We start from the raw sequence: 19,511 nt of genomic DNA, 5'->3' as shown, positions 1-19,511 counted from the left end.
CCTGGATTCACTGATATGAGGTGGCATTAATGAAAAAGCTGAGAAGTCGTAAAATGACCTTGAAGGTTTTCAAGATATGAGGTCAAATCAAATAGTGTTTTATTTCAGCATGGTTTCCACATATTTTTGTGACCCACCCGCACAATGAAGCTCTGTTGAGGAGCTACTCCTTTTCACCTCCTTTTCAGCATGCACCAGGCTGCCGTCTAGTGATAACTAGACATGAATATAGACACAACAACTCGGTATAAGGGAGAAATATGTTTAACTTACGCAGACTGTTTATAGATGAACGGTCAGGTAAAGGCATGTGTTTGCTTAAATTCTTAAGAATTCAGGTAATCAAGAATTCAAGTTCAAGTTGATTTTGTTGTCTCCTTAGAGGCCTTTTCCACTTGTCTATATGTCTGATATTGTGTATATCTCCAGGTTGTATATGAAATAGCCTACTTTAGCTCTCAAACACACACACACACACACACACACACACACACACACACACACACACACACACACACACACACACACACACACACACACACACACACAACCATCTGATTAAGCAAAAAGGCATGAAAAGCAAAATATATAATGCAGATAACACCAATCACCCAATACAGGGTAATACAGGTTGCTAAAGTTATGGGCAGCCTAAGGCAATAACTTTCTAAGCGCAGAAAAATACCTATCCACTGGTGAAGATAAACAAGACATTTGCTCATTTTACCTATAATCCTGGCTTGGTGCCAATAAATAATCCAAACCGCAGCTGTCACGGTGTCTGGAATGAATATTCGAGGTGGTTTAATATGCCTCGAAATAAACTAGGCTAAATTATAGTAAAGATATTACGCTCGTGCCCATGCTCGGTCGTTGCGGTAGAGGGCGTTAATGGCTGTCATGCAGAGGTGAGGCGGACCTTCAGTAAAAAAAAAACACACACACACATAGTAACAGTATCCTCGTCCACCAAAGAGTCCTCGGTTGGACTACGTTGCGCTACTCTCTGAGGCAAGTTGCCTGTTTGTGTGTCTAACTTCTCACATCAAGTCGATGTGTGCGGCGGAAGAAGACGGTTTGGACTTCTAAGGTGACCGCAGCAAGACTTCCAGACCATCCTTTAGTTCATTTCTGTCAAATACATTTTGTTTGTGCCATGCGGTAACCCTGGATAGTGGAGAAGCTGCATCTTCCCAAAGCAGGTAGGGCAAAAAAAAAAGCTGTGTAGAGGAATATTTTATTTGTTCCTTACACAAAGGTGACATTGTTCTCGACCCAAACTCTTAACAAGTGTGTCATGAAGCGCATTTTTTTGCGCCACGAACGAATTCATTCACACGAACACACAAGTTTTGGCTATATAATGTTTCCCCTTTAACATTAAGTTGCCATTTACTTAGGCTACTATACTGGAGCTGGCTGCCCCTGGCAATGTAAGATGATGTCAATATATCCAAACGAACCGTAAGCCACAATTGTGTTGGTCATGGACTGTACTGTTATGATTGTTGTACCGACATTGTCAAGGATACTAGAGTAAGTAACCGACCGCACCTTACGAGCAATTTGATAGGTTAATGAAGACATGTTCAGGGATGCACACCTGCACAGTGCACGCTGACTAATTCGGTAACCATAGTAAGCTTTGGAACCACGCGGTAAATTTTAGGTGCATGTCAGGGTGGTTGCAATGAATTCAAAGCAGGTTAGGGAGCAAATGCATTTAGAGATTATTAGGAAACAACGTGTGGATTAGAGTCCATATTACAGTGTGAGTAAAGGTCTCCGTGCGGTCTATTTTTTTTGTTCAGTGATTTTTTTTTCTGTTCGTACGTGACCAATCTTTCCCTTTAGCGCATCTGAACACTTAACAGTCGTTATTCTCTAAGGACAGACATGTGGGGAAAACAACACAAATACTGTATATCAGATCTGGGTCCACGAAGGGCGAAGAACGATAATGCAGCAGCGCTTTGTCTCTCGGAAAACGCTTGTCGGGAGAGGGGTGCGCTGTTTATGTAGCCGGGGTTATAGGAAGGGTCTTGTGGTTATCAAGGCGCATGTTATCATTAACGCAACATATCCTAAGGACATATAAAATGCGACAGCTTCCATGAGTTCTCAAGGCTCGCCTTACACAAACATCCTCGCCACCTCAAAATGTCAGTCAGTCTCTTAAGGGTGCGTTCCCTGAAAGTTGAATGGGAAATGGTTTGCTGATATACTGCTAGCATTTACACGGCAGTCAGTTGAAATTCTCAGCTTGTTACCACATCCACTTTCGCTGACTACAGAACAGCTCAGCTGTCTGTGTTTGGTTAGCCTGTACTCACTCACATATCGCAGCTTTTGTTTTGCCCCTCTTGCTCCCTTGAAGAGCCTGGCACGAGGGCCTGGGAAGAGAGTGTGACTTTTGGAATGTTATGCAAGTCTCCGAATACTTGGCATGCCCTCTGTCTGAGGAGCCTGTGATGGCATTCAGTGGTTTCTTTAAATCTGAGCCTGTTTATGGAGGGACAGCCCTTAGGACGAAGTAGGCTAGATCTTTGAAAGCGAGGAAAAAATAAAGCCACTAAAATGGCTTTAACCCTAAACTGGACCTGTTGAGGGAACACTCCTTGATGATATTTTCTCACCAAAGGGAACTACCTCTAAACAGTTTCCAGTATTACTAACATAACAACATAGTTGAATCTCCCTTGAGAGATCACATTTGGCATCTTTATTAATGTAGTCAGTCAGTCCTACTGTAAGCTGTTATCAGAGCACATATACTGTACCTCCAAAAATAATATTCAGATAATCAAGTCTTAACGTATGACGTACTGTATCAAGCAGCAACCCTTGTGTCTATGTACTGTAACCTCCATCAAAATAGATATTTCCATGCTGGACTGCATGCCTAGAAGGTCTTGATGCAGTTTTAAAATGGGTAAGAAAGCGCACTGGAAAGCCCATATTATGTCTCTGGTGATCTTGCTCAGTAATTGGTGTTATGTAGGTCCCTCTGGTATGGGGTTAAATCAAGAGCCAGGTTACACAATCATTATTCCCTCTTGCCTCCCAACTTCTCTTGCCTCCCTATCGAAAACATGACTCTTGTGATTTTCACCCTGTGTAGCTCAACCTGGCAGCCACAGTGCTGTACACTGGATTGATGACATGAACAAGGGTCACATGACTTGGTTATTATTAACACTCAGATGCGATAATGATCTTTTGCTCCAGAAAACACCTTTGTCTTCCCAAAAGGAATATCACTGAAGAGAAGTGGGACCTTTGATCTGGAGTGATGAGCTTTGCAACCTTATCTAACCATGGCCTTGCAGAGCCTTGAGCGTTCGTCAGGTAGTTTAAGTTAAGCCTACCTTACACTGGCAAGATTTGGGAAAGATTCTTGAAAGATTGTAGTCTTTTGAGTAAAGCTTGAATGAGGGGCATTAGTTAAAAGACTACAGTCTTTCAAGAATCTTTCCCAAATCTTGTCAGTGTAAGGTAGGCTTTAGACGCACCACACATTCAGACACTGCAGAGCGCTGCCCTAACTAACAGCTGCAGCTGAAGCGGCTGGTCATCGGGGACACTGCAAGAGTCCATGTGAAACTTCGTTCTGGCCAAAGTCCCAGCATTCTGCAGTATTTTTGGATGTTCTCAAGCCTTGTTGTTCTCTGCGTTGGCCAGAAAAGCAAATCTCGCACAAACTAGCCCCTCATGCTTGCAGAAGGCCAGCAGTGCGTTCTCCATTGTGGATTGTTTTATCAGTGTGATTTTGTGAATTTTATGGCCGGTTATTTGAATAAAACCTTGTGTTTGCCATGCGACGCATGTGTGTCAGGTGATCCTCCTAATACATGTCAGCTAGCAGTTCTTGACACTGGCATTTTCAACATGTAAATCTGCTGTAATTGCTGCAAGTTGCTCTTGTCTACTTCCTTCAGGCCTGGCTAGTACCATAACATCCCCTATCACTGTGCTATGCCCATGCAAAGTAATTGGTTGGCAGGGAGGCCAATGTCTTTGAGAGTTTCCTGTGAAGTTAATGGATTTGCGTCAAGGTGGGATTTTCCAAAGTTATTGAGTTTCCCAAAAAGCACTGAATTTAGTGATGGGATGAATTAAACACAGACATCACATCATCACAACAAACACCCTATACAGATAAAAACTCAAAGGACACTGTCCTGTTTTTGCTATGTATCCATCTATCTATCTATTTGTCTGCCTGTCTATCTGTCTATCTATCTATCTATCTATCTATCTATCTATCTGTTCAACGGAATGAAGTAAAGCACTAGTTCAGTGTGGGAGTACCATGAGCACAATTACTCGAGGAGCTGTGAATCCGGGGGGGTATTAACTGGGGGGGCGAGGGCCCTAATCGGGAGTTTACCAAGGGGAACAGATGGTGAGGGAGAGAGCGAGAGGTTTGAAAAGCTAAGCTAAGTTCCGGCTAAGCATGCTCATTGCTCCCAGAGAGGAGAAAGAGGCTTTGGTGTCTTCATGAGGACAAGAGGAGAGTGGGGGGAAATAAACATTACGCAAGGCTGTTGGGGAGGAATGAGGATGAGCTGGTGAAAGTGATGAAGCACTTGAAGCGTGGATCGCTACATTGTCTGAACAGTGCTGCGTGAATGGAGAATACTATACATGAAGTATGTTAGGGAAAGACTGCTCGTAAAGGTATGTGTTTTGATAGTTACTGTTCTATGGAAGTTTTTGATATTGGAAAATGTTTCACGTCAATGTGTGATGCTGTGTTTATGTCAGGGATTTTGTTAATGGCATGACAACTTTGCATCCATTGTAGACTTGCCTGTGGTGTATTTTCAGTCAATGATAGGTGTTCGTTTATTTGAATTTATCTAAATGTATATACATGGGGAAGCACACGCCTTTCACACTGTTATAACACTAACTGTCAGTCTAGATATTATGTACACGATAGAATTCCCACAAGAAATGCTCTGAGGCTTCGAATCGCAAGTGGATTTCTAAGAAGATCATGGTGGCTGTGGAGGAGATTGACTGGGGTCTACTTACATCAGAGCAGAGGGCTCAGTGTCAGCGCTGTGGTTAGACGCAGAGATGATAGAGAATGACAGATGTCCATCTGTTACTGTTCTCTGCTGGTGTAAACACCACGGAGAAGCCACATTATGTGTGAAAAGACTGTGAACGTCTGGAACAAGTGACTAATTGAAGTTAAATTGGAGACTTGGATTTCCATGAAGAACATGTTACATCATTTTAAGTTGTGTATTTGACAGTCAAATTATGTAATTTTAACCATTTGCAACGTGTCACTTTGTCTGCAAGGGTGAATTGACATTGACATTGGACATTGTGAAGACTCTCCTTTAAGGTCCATATTAAACAGCTCTCTTGACATAGAATTGATCATTCATGTCCCCCCACAAACACACACACCACCACCACTATCACCATATCACCATCGTCATTACCGTTATTTCTTTTCCCAATCAGTGCCATTGGCATTGAGCTCCCTGCTGTTTACATGGTAACTGTGGGTTGCGATGGCAACCAACGTGTGTAGAGCCATTTGGGCTGCTGTCGGCTCCATTGAAGGGGTTTCCTCCACTCTTATCTCTGATGTCACCTAGAGGCCCTTTATTGTTGTCTATTCTTAGGCCCGCTGTATTGCCCTAGGGCTGCGGGTGTTGCTAGTGCACAGTAGGCCTGCCTATTGTTGCCTGCCTTGTTCCTGTTGGCCAGCGTCCGACCACGCATGTCCACAGCTAAGTGAGACAGTGCTGCACACGGTTTGAGATGGGGAGATTTCCATGGACAGGGACGTGGCCTGACGAGGGTGCTTCTATTTTGCTCCTGGCGAAGAGGAAGATCAATGTGAAAGATCTCATATTCAGTTGCATCCAGGTGATGGCTGATCTACTACATGTTCAGAAGGTCTTCCTTTCCTGTTGTGTAGATCTGTGTGCTGTGTCTGTTCCTGTAGCCTACGCAACATAGTTGAGATGTTCTACAATCTCTTCTTCTCTTACAGGCTCTACATTCACATCCTGGGTGTTTGACACTGAATTATACATTGACAAAATGAAATGGCATGAAAGTTATTTGCCACCATGAAAAAAATGGAGGTGAAATAGAAACTAGGGGTTGAGAGGAAGGACTTTTCCCCTCTCACGGTGTTGCCGTTATCGCTGCTGCGTGTAATTGATTTGGGACTGGGAGTCAAGCTTGAATACGAGCTCACCGTGATGTCTTATCTGAATCGGCCTCATGCATTCATCACTGCTACATGTACCCCATCACACTAAATTCCACAGCAGACCTTGTGGGATCCATTTATAGCATGTCCTGGTCTTCGTTTTCCAGTGCCACAATCTCTATTGACTTCAGCAAAGTGCAGGGTCAGCACAATGGCAGGGGGGGCCTATTATCCAGTAGTTATATGTAGCGGTGCAGCATCCAGTATTGGGAAAGATGCTGACTCGGTCAACTGTCAAACTAAAAAAAAACAGAGCCCTACAAAAGAGAGAGAGAATGACCAGGCCATTATGGTTAATGGCCAGGATAGAAGCAGCTTTGTCATGCTATGTTAGGCTTTTGTGGTGCTGGTCTTAAATTTGTCAGATTGGGTGTTCTAATTTAACTTTCACTTGGTGTCGCCTCAGTAAGACTAACATCAGTTGGAATAGCAATCACTACCACCACCACCATAGACGGTTCAATGGGTCTGTCACAGGGGGGATCTTAAGTTCCTCTTTGAACTGCAAGAATTCGCCTCTTCTAGATCAAGATGGTAGTAGTATCCAGGTAATGTTCACAGACAGGGGTCTCATTGAGAAGAGACAGAGGGGGAAACACTGCGACTTTCACCATCTCCTGTCAAGCGTTGACCTTCCTTTGTCCGTCAGACCGGACTCTCCCGCTCAAGTGTGTACCAGAGCTGAATAGGTACTTCTGGTGTAGGTCTGCACTGTCTCGCCCATAGCAACCAGGCTTGTATTTTGATTTTGGCCGGTTTTTGGGACGGTCCCAGTAGCAGAGGGGGTCCTGGGGATGTTCCCTGTTCCTCTTTTTTTGTTTTCTTGTCTTGATTCACTACATCCTTTCGTGCTTGTTTTCTTTTCTGGAGTGCTCTTTGCCAGCTCCTTTTTTTTCAGTGTAGTGGTTTCAAAGATCAACAACATGGCATGGAGAAAAGAATTAGCAAACACTACGCTCTCTCTCTCTCTCCCCCAAAGGAAATCTTCCAAAACGACTCAACAATCTTTTTTGTGAATCGCTGAATATATGTGTCAGTGCTTTAAACTCTTAAAAATTGTATTACTGCACTTATTCATATTTAACTATGTCTGCTGTGTTCCTGCGGCTTAATGCGTAAAGCAATGTGCCACCACCAACACAGAGTTATGCTTTTAATCTCACAATAATGATTACAACTGCTCCTTAAAAGTGCTATGTGGAGTTCTGTAGGTTTTGAGTTGTCTTAAACACAGCCACTCAACACTCTTCTATTGACTTGCATTGTATTTAATCATGCACCACATATAGAACAAAGTGGGACTGTAGTAGTAATTTTTTAAGCTAAAAATAAAACTCCACATATAGCACGTTTAACTGCACTGTAAGTACAGTAGAGACAAAAAATAAAAAAACAAAAAACATTTGCTGAATGTGTCCATGTAAATGTACTGGACAATAATGGATAATAATGATGGACAGCACCCCCGTCCCCCTGACCCTTTTTCCCGGTCACTTGGCTGCATGCTTAGCCCTTTCCCTTCCACCCGGAAGAGCGGTTTGGCAGGGCCCAGCCCCGGCCTGTGCTTAGACAGTAGCCTTGGCCTCCAGCCCGACCTGCCACAATTGTTTCATCCCCTTCCAAGTGCATCCTAATTGTGCAAACTTTTGACCTCTTTATCCGTGATGAAGGGTGAAATCCTGAACCGCTATCTGTCATGACGGCATGGGGAAGGAGACATCACAGCGAGTTATGTGGAAAGGCTGTAAGCGGAGTGGGAGTGGGAGTGGGAATAGTTTTTTTGTGTTTCTAGGTCAAGAGGGGACCCGATGGGGGTACTTGCCTGTGTGCCCCCTCGCTGTGTGCATAAGAAATGGAGCCAAAGAAGCCAGCCACTGTTGTCATCTGTGTCTGGAAGAGGAATCTCTCGCTCGCCTCGGAGGGTGCCTCTCTCTTTTCATACTGTAGTTTTAGTTCTCTCTCTCTCTCTTTCTTTTGTTTATGCCTTTGGTAAAAGACAGTACTGCAGTAAATCAGAAAATGCAACTGTCAGGATTTTAACAGCAAGGGTTGAGGCATCCTCCATACCGTGTGTGTGTGTGTGTGTGTGTGTGTGTGTGTGTGTGTGTGTGTGTGTGTGTGTGTGTGTGTGTGTGTGTGTGTGTGTGTGTGTGTGTGTGTGTGTGTGTGTGTGTGTGTGTGTGTGTGTGTGTGTGTGTGTGTGTGTGTGTGTGTGTGTCTGTGTCTGTGTGTTAGACAGGGCGTTGACTGATCAGTATAGTGCTCTACTCTGTGATTAGGCTGAAATCTCACACATCACATGGCAGAGAGGCTGAATGGGATAGCAGTTCATCTGGTCTCTGAGCTGGAGGCGTGAGAGGAGGACACAGCACCCCTGCTGTGTGTGTGTGTGGAAAGAAAGTGCAGGAACTTGTCTATGGCTACTAGTCTGTCATCTTATGCTACAAATGATCAGTTGATTCAAGATGATCACTTAGAGAAAACAGTTGCATATGAATGAATACAAAGGTCCTCTTTGGGTAGCCAAATAATTTCAGTCAGCTCAACCTTTGTAATACCAGTTGAAATGGCGATATCCTTGAAGAGAATAGTGTAGAGTTCTCCAGTAGAGTAGAGCCCTGGGTGAAGCAGAGGGGAGCAGAGCAGTGCAAGACCTCCCTCTGTAAACAAAGAATGACAGACAGCCTTGTGGGCCTCTGTGTCCTCATGTGTGTGTGTGTGTGTGTGTGTGTGTGTGAGAGAGAGAGTGTGTGTGTCAAGTGCATGTTTAGCTCATAGTTTGATGTGTGGCTAGCTTAATTAGTGACTCGAGGTCCTCACAGCTGTAAAAAGGAAAGGCCTTATGAAGCTGCTTTTCTGGAATGCAGACTTAAAATAGATGTTTAGGAATTTCATATTTAATGCTCTTGTGACCTTCAAAAGAGTAAATCACGGGAGGGGATCAGAGGAGTAAAAAAAAGCATATTAACTCAGCTCTGGTCCCAACACCACGGCTGCTGAATTCCTTAGGCTCTTTGCATGGAAGATTAGTCCATAGTTGTGTTTTAAAAGCTTGTTAAAACAGTATTAACAGGAATTTGTGCACTTTCCAATTCTCGTTGACCACCTGCAAGTTTAAATTGTTTGATAGCTGTTGTGAGTATCTGGACTTTTTTACTCAAAAACAAAATGAATAATTAAATATTTTCAATAATTTCATTCCTCATCTAATGGCATTATTCTCCTCAAAAGATAAAAAGATCATTGATAAAACATGTCATAATCTTCTTGGGTTTCAGTGTCCATGTCTGCTTCATGCAGTCACTGGTATAGACCCATTAAGAACAGGGAGTGTATGGGATGGTATGGTGGGGTAATGTTTCAGACGTCTTTCTGTAGCTCGACAGGTAGAGAGCAAAGTCCTATCAGCACTCAGGTGCTCATTTCCCAGGTGCTACACTTACTGATGAAAATGTATACCTCACCTGCACCTTAAAGGTGCAGCCCACCATTCTGGTGAGAGGTTGTTGATGTTGGAGCTCAACAGCTGATCAATGTATAGCCCTCCCTTCTGCGCCTATGTAAGAAGATGTTGATTGGCTGGATTTGTTTATGGCTTGTACTGTAAGTCCCTTCATTTGCCTGTGTTTGACAGAGCCAGGTCTGTGTGTGAATACTTGCGTTGGACACGGTGAAGGGACAGCTGGAGGAGAGGAGGGCTTATGAGGAGCCATTAGCTAAATGTGACAAAAAAAAAACCCCTTTGAGTTGCTCTGGTTGAAAGCATATTTTTGATTAATGTAAATGCATTTGTAACTTTTTGACCTCTTGGTTAATAACATACACGTTTTCCATTGATTCGGAGAGAGCATGATCTCTTTGAATATCTGGCCATTGTGTGTGTGTGTGTGTGTGTGTGTGTGTGTGTGTGTGTGTGTGTGTGTGTGTGTGTGTGTGTGTGTGTGTGTGTGTGTGTGTGTGTGTGTGTGTGTGTGTGTGTGTGTGTGTGTGTGTGTGTGTGTGTGTGTGTGTGTGTGTGTGTGGTCTCTGTGTGTGTGTGGTCTCTGTGTGTGTGCGTGTGTGCGTGTGTGCGTGGTGTGTGTGTGTGTGTGTGTGCGAGGTGTACCCCTCTCAAGTTCTCCTGGGTTATGAGGTCTGTAGCCTTTGGTGGCGTCTCTGCTCATGACTTAGTGATGAGGGCTCTTTGTTCTTTGGCTTTGTGCTGCCCTGGCAGGTGCACCTTCTGCATGGTGGTCCGTCCAAGTGAGTCGGTGCTCACCTCTCCCATTGCTCTCGCCAGGACAAGCACAAAGCAAGACTCTTAGTGACCCACTAATGCAGAATAGTCCATGTACTGTATAAGCGTCTCTTCAGGTAGAATGATTTGTTTTGATAGATTTATATTTTACATGGGAAAAATTGCTCAATATCATTTTAATTGCAGGGATACTTGTTGCCATTTCAGTTAAGTTTTGTTACCAGATACTTTCAGAATGAAGTGTTTGGAAGGCCAGCTGGACTTTGGCCTTGGCTGTTCTCTGATCCTTTGCTCATTGAATTGTATGATTTGTGGACTGTGAAAGACTGCTTGTTTCCTTCTGTGCTCTTTGTATTATTGTTTGTGCCTTTTGTTAAAAATTATCCTTTCGTTGTGCTAGATTTTTTTTTCACTTCCGATGTTTTGCAATTGACCTCTTAACAGGTAGTGTGGTGGTGGTGTCTTGCTGCACTTTCCAGGCCGTTCTATGCCTAGTAGGTCTGTTTACAGGTTTACATGGCCTTTGGCAGCTTACACACTGATATTCAAGGTGTCCAGATGGACCACTGTTGGCCTACTCTTTAAGCAGTATTACAACCTGCCGTCTGCTCTCTGCTGGTCTTGAAGCAGCTCTGTGTCCCGGGCTTCTCTGCCGATCAGTAGCGAAAGGTTAAAGACCTTCTCTAATGACATCAATGCAGCCCTGCGGAAGCCCGGGGTATGTGACATCAGCGATCAGGGGGACGCTCAAAGTGTAGCTGAGCGAAATGAGACGAGGGCCATCAACCAACCAACCGCCCTTAAGTACAGTCCTTTAAATAGAGTGGATAGAATGCTAATTGGGTGCTCTGACGTTGGTAATTGACTTCACAGCTCAAAAGAGCTCTCTGTAGAGTTCCTGTACTGTATCGCCATGCCGACTCTCTGTACACTCAGGTTCACACTTTAGTCACTTCATCCCAGAACATTAATGAAGCACTAAGGCTTCTGGGAAGGGCTGCTTACTTGCCAATGTGTTGGTGGTATGAAGTGTATTTATAGCCCTCAGTGGGGGCTCTGGATTAGGCTGGATATGGTTCAAATTAAAAAATACCTTGAAGGATTTAAAATGGAAAATGAATGGTGAACTTTATATGTTTGTCTGTGTGTGTTTATTTGTATGTTTGGTTTTTTGTATGTTTGAGGTGAGGACCGTGGTTGTACAGAATAGTGAGACTTGGTTGTATATTTCTAGGCTCACCAAGAGTAATGGTGATGCTGATTGATTGATTGATTGATTGATGATGACTGATTTAGTTTTCATGTGCATTTTTGAAAGCGAATTCTGATTTCTGTATTCTCAATATCTGTTTAAGAAATCATTTACTTTTTCTATGCATGCTAGTCGTTAAACATGCACTAGTTAGTCTCAGGATGACAAAGTTCCCCTTGATGACATATTTGCATTTGGCAACACATGTGCATACAGTATGTATCGTCAGTATTTGGTCTTATGTGTCGCTTAATTGTTACCTTGGCACCAAGTTAAAGAACCTATCCCAATGGCTTATCAGGGCAGTCACCTGAAAGTGAGTGGGCACCATGTCAAGTTCCTGGTCAAAAAGGTCACCTTTAACATCCAGACGTGCTTGCTAACTATATTGAGTTGGTGCAGCGTGTTCCAACGTCATACTGAATTTGAGATTAATGTTTCCTCTTGATAAGCTGAGTCACAGTTGAAATGTTGGTTTATGTATTGTGGGAAACGAAAAGAGTGGCTTGGGACAAAGCCGTGCACTATTCCTGCCTGTCAGCCCTTTGCTTCAGGAGCACAGAAAGTGCCACAGGTGGAGTGCCATTTGATGGACTGATGTTCTCTGAGATATCAACAACCTTACTGTTCCTTTCTGTGCTGGTAATCTTAATCTCAGCCATGTCATCACAGACCAAGGCCTGGATTTAAAGTGTGGTGAGCTATTTTCACTTACAGGACAGTTAATTGCAGTTCACAGACATTTCTTGAGAAGGATCTGTACTGTGTGACCTGCATGAAGAATCTCCTGTACAGTAGTTTTGCTCAAAGATACTGTACCTCACTAACAGCCTTAGTCATCTTGCTGATTTTCTACTTCACCGCTATTAGCATGGTTAATGTTAGCGCTCCAGGAATTAATTTAAGCATTCAGATTTAACCACTCTAACTTAAAAGGTCAAAAGGTCATGCTGGGAGAGACTGTTACTGGTCTAAAAATGGCTGCACTCTTCTCTCCTCCTCCAAAGTCTCCATTGCATCATGCTATGAACAGATGTCATGCCATGGACACATGACCTACAGTATGGTTGTGACATGCGGTCTTAGAGTGACGAGGCAGTTTTTTTGGCCCGATTACCTTAACTTAACTCTACACTGCATGTACTGTCAGGCTAAAAAGCAAAACACTGAATAGAACTAATAATGAATCAACTGCATGGGAAGGAGAGAGACTGGGTTATTTGATGCATCTGTTTGTTTAGTGGAGTGTGGCTATTTGTATCACTTTCCATTTATTGAAGTTACATTTAATTTAGCATAGTTTTAGGCACTTTTTCACACTTTTTCCAAACACGGAATTCTTTTCCATTCACATCAGTGGAAAAACCTCTGAGAGACTAAACATTTCACACTTGGCTGTGATTGGCTCTCCTGGAACAAGTTCTCTGTGACTGCTGCCATTACCAGATTCCCTGCTTTGACATTGAGGGGTGACCTTGGCCAGACCTTTTGGACTGGGGATGTTCCAGGAAATCCCATGTGCTTAGAAAGAGAGAGAAGGCTCTCTGTGTCTTGACCTTCCTTCTACGAAAAACTCGCATGCTGTTTGTCCTGGCGGCCACCAGGCTTCTGTCAGTTACCGTGACGACTCACCACAGGAGCTATCTGGTGCAGGGAATCCTGAAATGGGAACAGTCCCACGTCCCAGTTGCATGAACGCACTATTTGTGTGGCGATCTCTCTTGACGTCATAGTTCACACACGGAAAAAGGTTTAACTTAACCTCCTGTGACTCCTCCAACACACACACACATACACACACATACACACAGATACACACACACACACACACACACACACACACACACACACACAAACTTACGAGTCATTAATTAGTAGACTAATCCCTTGTTACAACAATAGAAACTGTTACAAAGGTAACCTCCTACTGTGCCAGGCTCAGGCAATGCTTGTCCTTAGATCCTCCATTTTGTTTCCTGAACTACTTTGTGCATCTATTCCCTGTATGTCAGAAAGTAAAGATACCCTGACAATCACTTTGTGAGATAAGCTTGGCTAATCTCAGCGTGCGTGAAAAGTTCAGTGTCTTGTCACGTCTTTGATTCATTGTGGTTCCCTTCCCGACTGACTGATCACACAACAGCAGGACATAGGTTAATCTCCGAGCTGAAGTCAGCTCGTTTGGTCCTTTGTTTACCTCCCCTGACATTTGTCCTTGTAGCACAATTACTGAGTAACAAAATGCCTTAAAGACGAATGCACAAGTGACCCAGTCAGACGCTGTGCTATGAAGATGATTGTTTTTTTTTGGTTGATGTTGTTTTCTTTCTTGAGTTTGGTGGAGATAATGGAGGGGGCACTCGCCACACAGCCAGCCCAGCGTCTGAGGGGATCTATGTATATTTAGCCCAACATCAGCCGCTCCATCTGTGTCTGTCGAGTGTCGCACTTCCCTCACGCCCTCTGTCCCTACGCTGCGTGACAGCTCGTCGCTCCAAGGCAAGCCCAGCTGAAACGTCCGTGTGGGTGGGAGATAGAACAAAAAGATGAGGAGAGGGAAGAGTTTTAGTGCCGTCATATGGTTAACGGTGCCCCTTTTAAGATAAACACTATATGACTGATTCAGTTACGATCGGATTGTCAGGTGTACGTGTTTGTGACCGAATCGGCTTGTATGATCAGCTTGGGTGACAAAGGACCAGGTGTTTGCTGTGGGAAGCTATTAATAAGCGCCTCATTCTCTTGGCAGATTATTCTTGTCAGAATTGAACATGTGTTTCCTCTGAATGTCTGTTAATGCTCACATAGCCTATAAAAGGAGAGGAAAATTACCTGTTGCACTTGTCTAGGCGTGTGCCAGTGGATCCGAGGATGGTGGTTATATGTAAAACAGTGTGTGCGTTTGTGTGGGGGTGGGTTAAGTAAGGCTGAGTATGTTCCTCAGCATTTGAGTGTTTATACATTTTTGTACTGTGTGCATGTGTGCGTTTGCAGTGGGGTGTTGATAACTGTACAAATCTGTGTGTGTTTGCGGTAGCAACGGTTGGATCGTTTCCCTATTTGCATCTGACTCACACACCCATTCCTGAGGACTTCCCAGAAGAGCCTACAAGGACTAACTCTGTCTGACCTTGTCATCTTAAGTTACAGAGCATTTCTGTAATTTAATTGCTATTTCCCTGTGTTTTTTTTTTATTATTTTTTATTGTAGGGTACCTTTTGGGGCCTGTGGTACAGTACAGTATATTACTTTTTGCATAATGAGTCATGTCATAATAGCTGTATCCGTTCTGTGACGATTCTAGAGGTTCTGTCATCATGTTGAGCTGGAGCTGTAATATCAGGCTCATTTAGATGGAGTCCATTTTCTGGTATATTTGACTATTCAGGCTGCTAGTTGATCTTGTTTTGTCACCTCTGTGCTGAAGTCTGTAATCATATCAGACCCAGTGATCTCAAAAGAAGTGTTCTTTTGATATCAGTGCATCAAACCCCATTCACTGACTAGCTGTCGCTCTCATGCAGCATGTCTGTTGTCAGATCCATCTGTCCAGCAAAAAAACACGACCACTCTCACAGCACACACTCACACACATGCACACACATACACACAGGGACTGTGATTCTCTGAAACGCTTTAAAGAAAGACCATTTGCGGCCTCCTACACAAATGTAAGCACATTGAAAATGAGATGGAAGTGTGGGCCAGCAAGGGGTTGAGAATACAGAGTGCGTAACACTGTGAATGTCATTCACACACCGGCCTGTTCACACTCTGAAAACTCCTCCTTGTGTGTGTGTGTGTGTGTGTGTGTGTGTGTGTGTGTGTGTGTGTGTGTGTGTGTGTGTGTGTGTGTGTGTGTGTGTGTGTGTGTGTGTGTGTGTGTGTGTGTGTGTGTGTGTGGATTGCAAATCAGATCTTACAATAGACATGTGTTCCATGAGTTTCCCTTAGAGAGAGATGGAGTAAGCGACAGAGAGAGGGGGAAAAAAAGTAAGAAGCAGACTACTAGAGCAGCAGCAGCAGGATACTAGAGATGGATGGACAGAGCGAGAGAGTGAATAAAAAAGAAAGAAAAGTACTGGAAGAAACAGAGGAAGACCAAGAAAGAAAGAAACCGGGGAGAGCTTTGCCTTCGCCAGAGGAACGTCGGGAGAATGTTAACGCCGAGGCGCCCGCGCCCGCGCCTTCTTTCTCCTGGCAGTGCCCAGCGGGAGAGCTGCTGCCGCTCCGCTCTGTTCTCCTGCAAACGGGTATTTATAGGCCCGTGGAGTCTGGAGAGCTTCCACCATCTTGGAAGGTTAAGACCTGTTTGAGAGCGAGAGGGAGAGAGAGGGAGGCGGGAAAGAAAAGCAAGACTTGACCTGCAGATAGAGGAAGTGCAAGAAAGAGAATCAGGAAGAGATCCTCTCAGGGGATTGAAACAAAATAAAGCCAGCAGCTCTGTAGCTCTGTCCCTTTGTTTCATTGCTCTAACAGCAAATGATGCATCAAAAAAAATCTACCCAACATTTTTCAGTATGTGTCCAATTGAGTGTGACGCGCCATTATGCCATAACTCAAACTATTCAACTAATTACGGAACTATGACAATAACGAAGTAGTGTTGTTGACTTGTGTTTTTTTGCAGTAGCAATGCTGTCCCGATTGGGTTGCCATTGTGCAGCTCTGCTGGAGACTTCTGGTCATATTATGCTACAGTGGATAGCTTGATGTACAGATTTTCAGTGGTGTAGTCATTCTCTACCGCCTTCCCTTTGGCTGCAGAGCCCTGATCTGCCGCAGTCTGCTCTATTTCAGCTGGGTTGGTGTTTTAACAGTCAGACGGCACTTCTCATCTGTTCCAGCATGCTCCTTCTTGTATGAATTTAATGCATTGCCATCGGCAGTATGCTGTTGAATATGGCCCTCTCACAGGCACAGTCAAAGATGAGCCTGATTATGAATGGAGAGAAGTCATCATGTAATCAGGTGTAAATTTGGATTGGATCGTTTTGTTGTACAAAAAAAAAGTTTATTTTATTTTATTGTAGATTGTCATTCAGAGATTGAGGGCGTAAAAGAGAAAATCGTGTCATAAATCTAATCTAATTCAAGATGGTCCAGATTTTGTGTGCGTGTGTTTTATGATAATGTTCAGAAAGAACTGTTAATGAGGTTGGATAGATGTTGATAATTGAAAATGTAGTTTAGTTTTATGGCTGTGACAAATTACAATCAGCTTTGGAATATTGCCAGTGGCAATGTTTAGCAATGCACATCTGTGGTTTATTGCCTGTAATGTTGCCTGGCTGTGACTGGCATGGTCCGTACAACTTTTGTATCTTATTTGTTTTCCTGCTGCTCATTGTCTTTATTGTTTCAGGAAGCAATGTCTGCTTCTTCCTCAACCAGGCAAACTGCAAGCCCTTGATGCATGACCTTGATATGCCACCACGTCTGACCAGCCATGTAATTGTTTCATGAAGCATTGACTCAAATGAATAGGGTGGCCATAAAACACCCTTAACTAAATCTGAAGACAATAAACCATGTCGCTATATTTTTAGCTACCTGTGCTTTATTGAAGAGGAGGCTGTGACATCACCGTTTTCAATTGTTACAAGGCTTTGTCATTAACTGGTGATAAGATATGTTATTGACTGCAGTCACGGCAACCGAGGAAGTGACAGTGAAGTTGTGTGGACGACTGTGTCAAAAGTGATCTCATCAAGATAAGTCATTCAAAAGAGTCCTTCTGATATTTGCTTCTGTACTCTCCTTTGCTGATGCCCACTGGACAAGATCTTAGTCTTTTAAGTTTAAGTAGTTTGAGATCAGCAGAGCGACAATGTTATGTGTGCTATCGTGTGTAATATTTTCATATGCGTCATAACACACTTTTATGTTAAGGACTTGTGTCTTCCTCCAAGGACTGTCCCAATATACGTGAAAGCCACCTGCTTGGGTAACCATTTTGTATCCGTTCCAGAAGGTGAGACGAAGAAGAGTGTGTGAGGGTAAGAAATCGAGGGTGAGGTAGAGAGAGAGAGAGGGAGGGAGAGAGAGAGAGAGAGAAGAAGAGGATCGAGGGGCTTACATCCAAGAATTTGGAATTGGTCAATGAACCCAGTTTTCTGTGAAGAGACCACGTGAACAAAGGACTTGCCCGCAAAACAAAGAGATGGCTGTTGTTCCCCGTGGGCGTGTGTGTGTGTGTGTTGTTCCCCGTGGGCGTGTGTGTGTGTGTGTGTGTTTGTTTGTGCCAACCCGGTTTAGCCAACACGTGCTGGTATTGATCTCAGACCAAGCCCCACATCAGACCTTGATTTTCACATGGTGATCCCCTTCCAACACTAGGCAAGTAAAGGATGACTCCTCTCTCTCTGTCTCTCTCTCTCCTCTCCTCTCTCTCGCTCTCTCTGTCCTTGTGGTCTGTGTACATAGCAGCACACAGATGGTTGTAAGATTACCACGTTGTATTGATGTGGTGTTCTTCTGCTATTACATAACATGGTATTATTTTATGTAAGTATATTTTTGGACAGGTCCGATCCATATGCAGCATATCGAACATTGACGAATCGCTTATATAGTCTTGGTTATTAACAGTGGTTTGTTCATGTGACTTATCCACCTGAATTAAGCTTAATCTCATCACTGGTAGTGCACAGCTATATATGGTAAGTGATTGTTCATGACCAATTGCACTGGCCCATATGCCCAAGGCAAGGTAACAATTGGATCACTACATGAGATTAGGACAATACATTTGTCTGTGCAGCCGTATACACGCATAGGATTCCTGTGTTGGGTGTGAATGTGAAAATAGCATAGATCTTATATTATTATTATTATTATATGGAAATGGTTGTTGTGAAAATAGGTTTTGTCGGATCATCCTGGCAAAGGTCTTCCAAGAACAGCCTATTTGCCAGTTTAGTATGAACTGATGTGTTCCGTCCATTTGTTTCTCTTTAGGAGCACATGGTCAGGGTCCAGTTCCTCATGGACTCTCCCAGTGTTCTTTGTACAAGGGGGGTGGATTATGTGTGTGTGTGTGTGTGAGGGCACACCCGCCTGTGTGTATGTGTAAATCTCCTTACAAATCCTCTTTAAGGTTCCACTGGGCAAGAGAGATACAGGGTCAGAGAGAGAGAGAGAGAGAGAGAGAGAGAGAAAGAAAAAGAGCGAGAGAAGAGGAGGGAGGGGTAGAAAGAGAAAGGAGCCACTTCTACACCTTCATTCTGTAAAGAAAGGGGAAGAAATTGTTCAGGACAGACGTGTTACATCCTGTGTGTGGATGTTTAAGGCCTTGGGATCTATGATGTAAGCCAGCAGACAGGTAAGCTTCCGGGCCGTGTAACTGGATGAGATCCATTATCTGTAAAACCGGTGAAAGGTTGCTTAATATGCTATTGTTTACGGATGGGGGCTAGGCCAGGATTATTAGATTTGCTTCTCAGTGGTCCTACGTACGTTATTGCCAGATTTACACAGAGGTGATGTTACACAGGAAGTTTGTTGAGTCTCTTGATCGACAATGATGACTGTGCTTAAGAGACCGTGATGAAGCACTTTGATGAGTGCAAAGTTGAACTTAATCAAATGTTGTCATTATGATGTAATTAGTAGAATACTGAAAATAACAAAGGAAATGGGATGGATGGAGGTGAATTATAACACCTTGCCAATTACCTCATAGGGTCAAATTAGGTCAAAGGGTTATGTTTTATATAATAAAGGTTGCCCAAGATGGCGTTAACTCGCAGGTAGGGGGGAATGTCTCTCTCTT

At 43.6% G+C, this 19,511-nt stretch overlaps 1 protein-coding gene across 4 annotated transcripts in view; it reads left to right on the top strand.

The window, feature by feature from the left end:
- The first annotated feature begins 982 nt into the window (after nt 1-982).
- eps8a (EGFR pathway substrate 8a, signaling adaptor) overlaps nt 983-19,511 on the top strand; it is a 62,033-nt gene continuing 43,504 nt past the window's right edge. For all 4 annotated transcript variants that reach the window (XM_062517820.1, XM_062517819.1, XM_062517817.1 and 1 more), the window contains exon 1: nt 983-1,202. The gene's annotated coding sequence lies outside the window, so the exon portion shown is untranslated. The remainder of the gene's footprint in view (nt 1,203-19,511) is intronic.

Source organism: Sardina pilchardus, chromosome 17 (assembly GCF_963854185.1).
Source record: "Sardina pilchardus chromosome 17, fSarPil1.1, whole genome shotgun sequence".
NCBI classification, from domain to species: Eukaryota; Metazoa; Chordata; class Actinopteri; order Clupeiformes; family Clupeidae; genus Sardina; species Sardina pilchardus.
The sequence above is the reverse complement of the archived record's forward strand: the minus strand, read 5'-3'. Positions and strand labels throughout refer to the sequence as shown.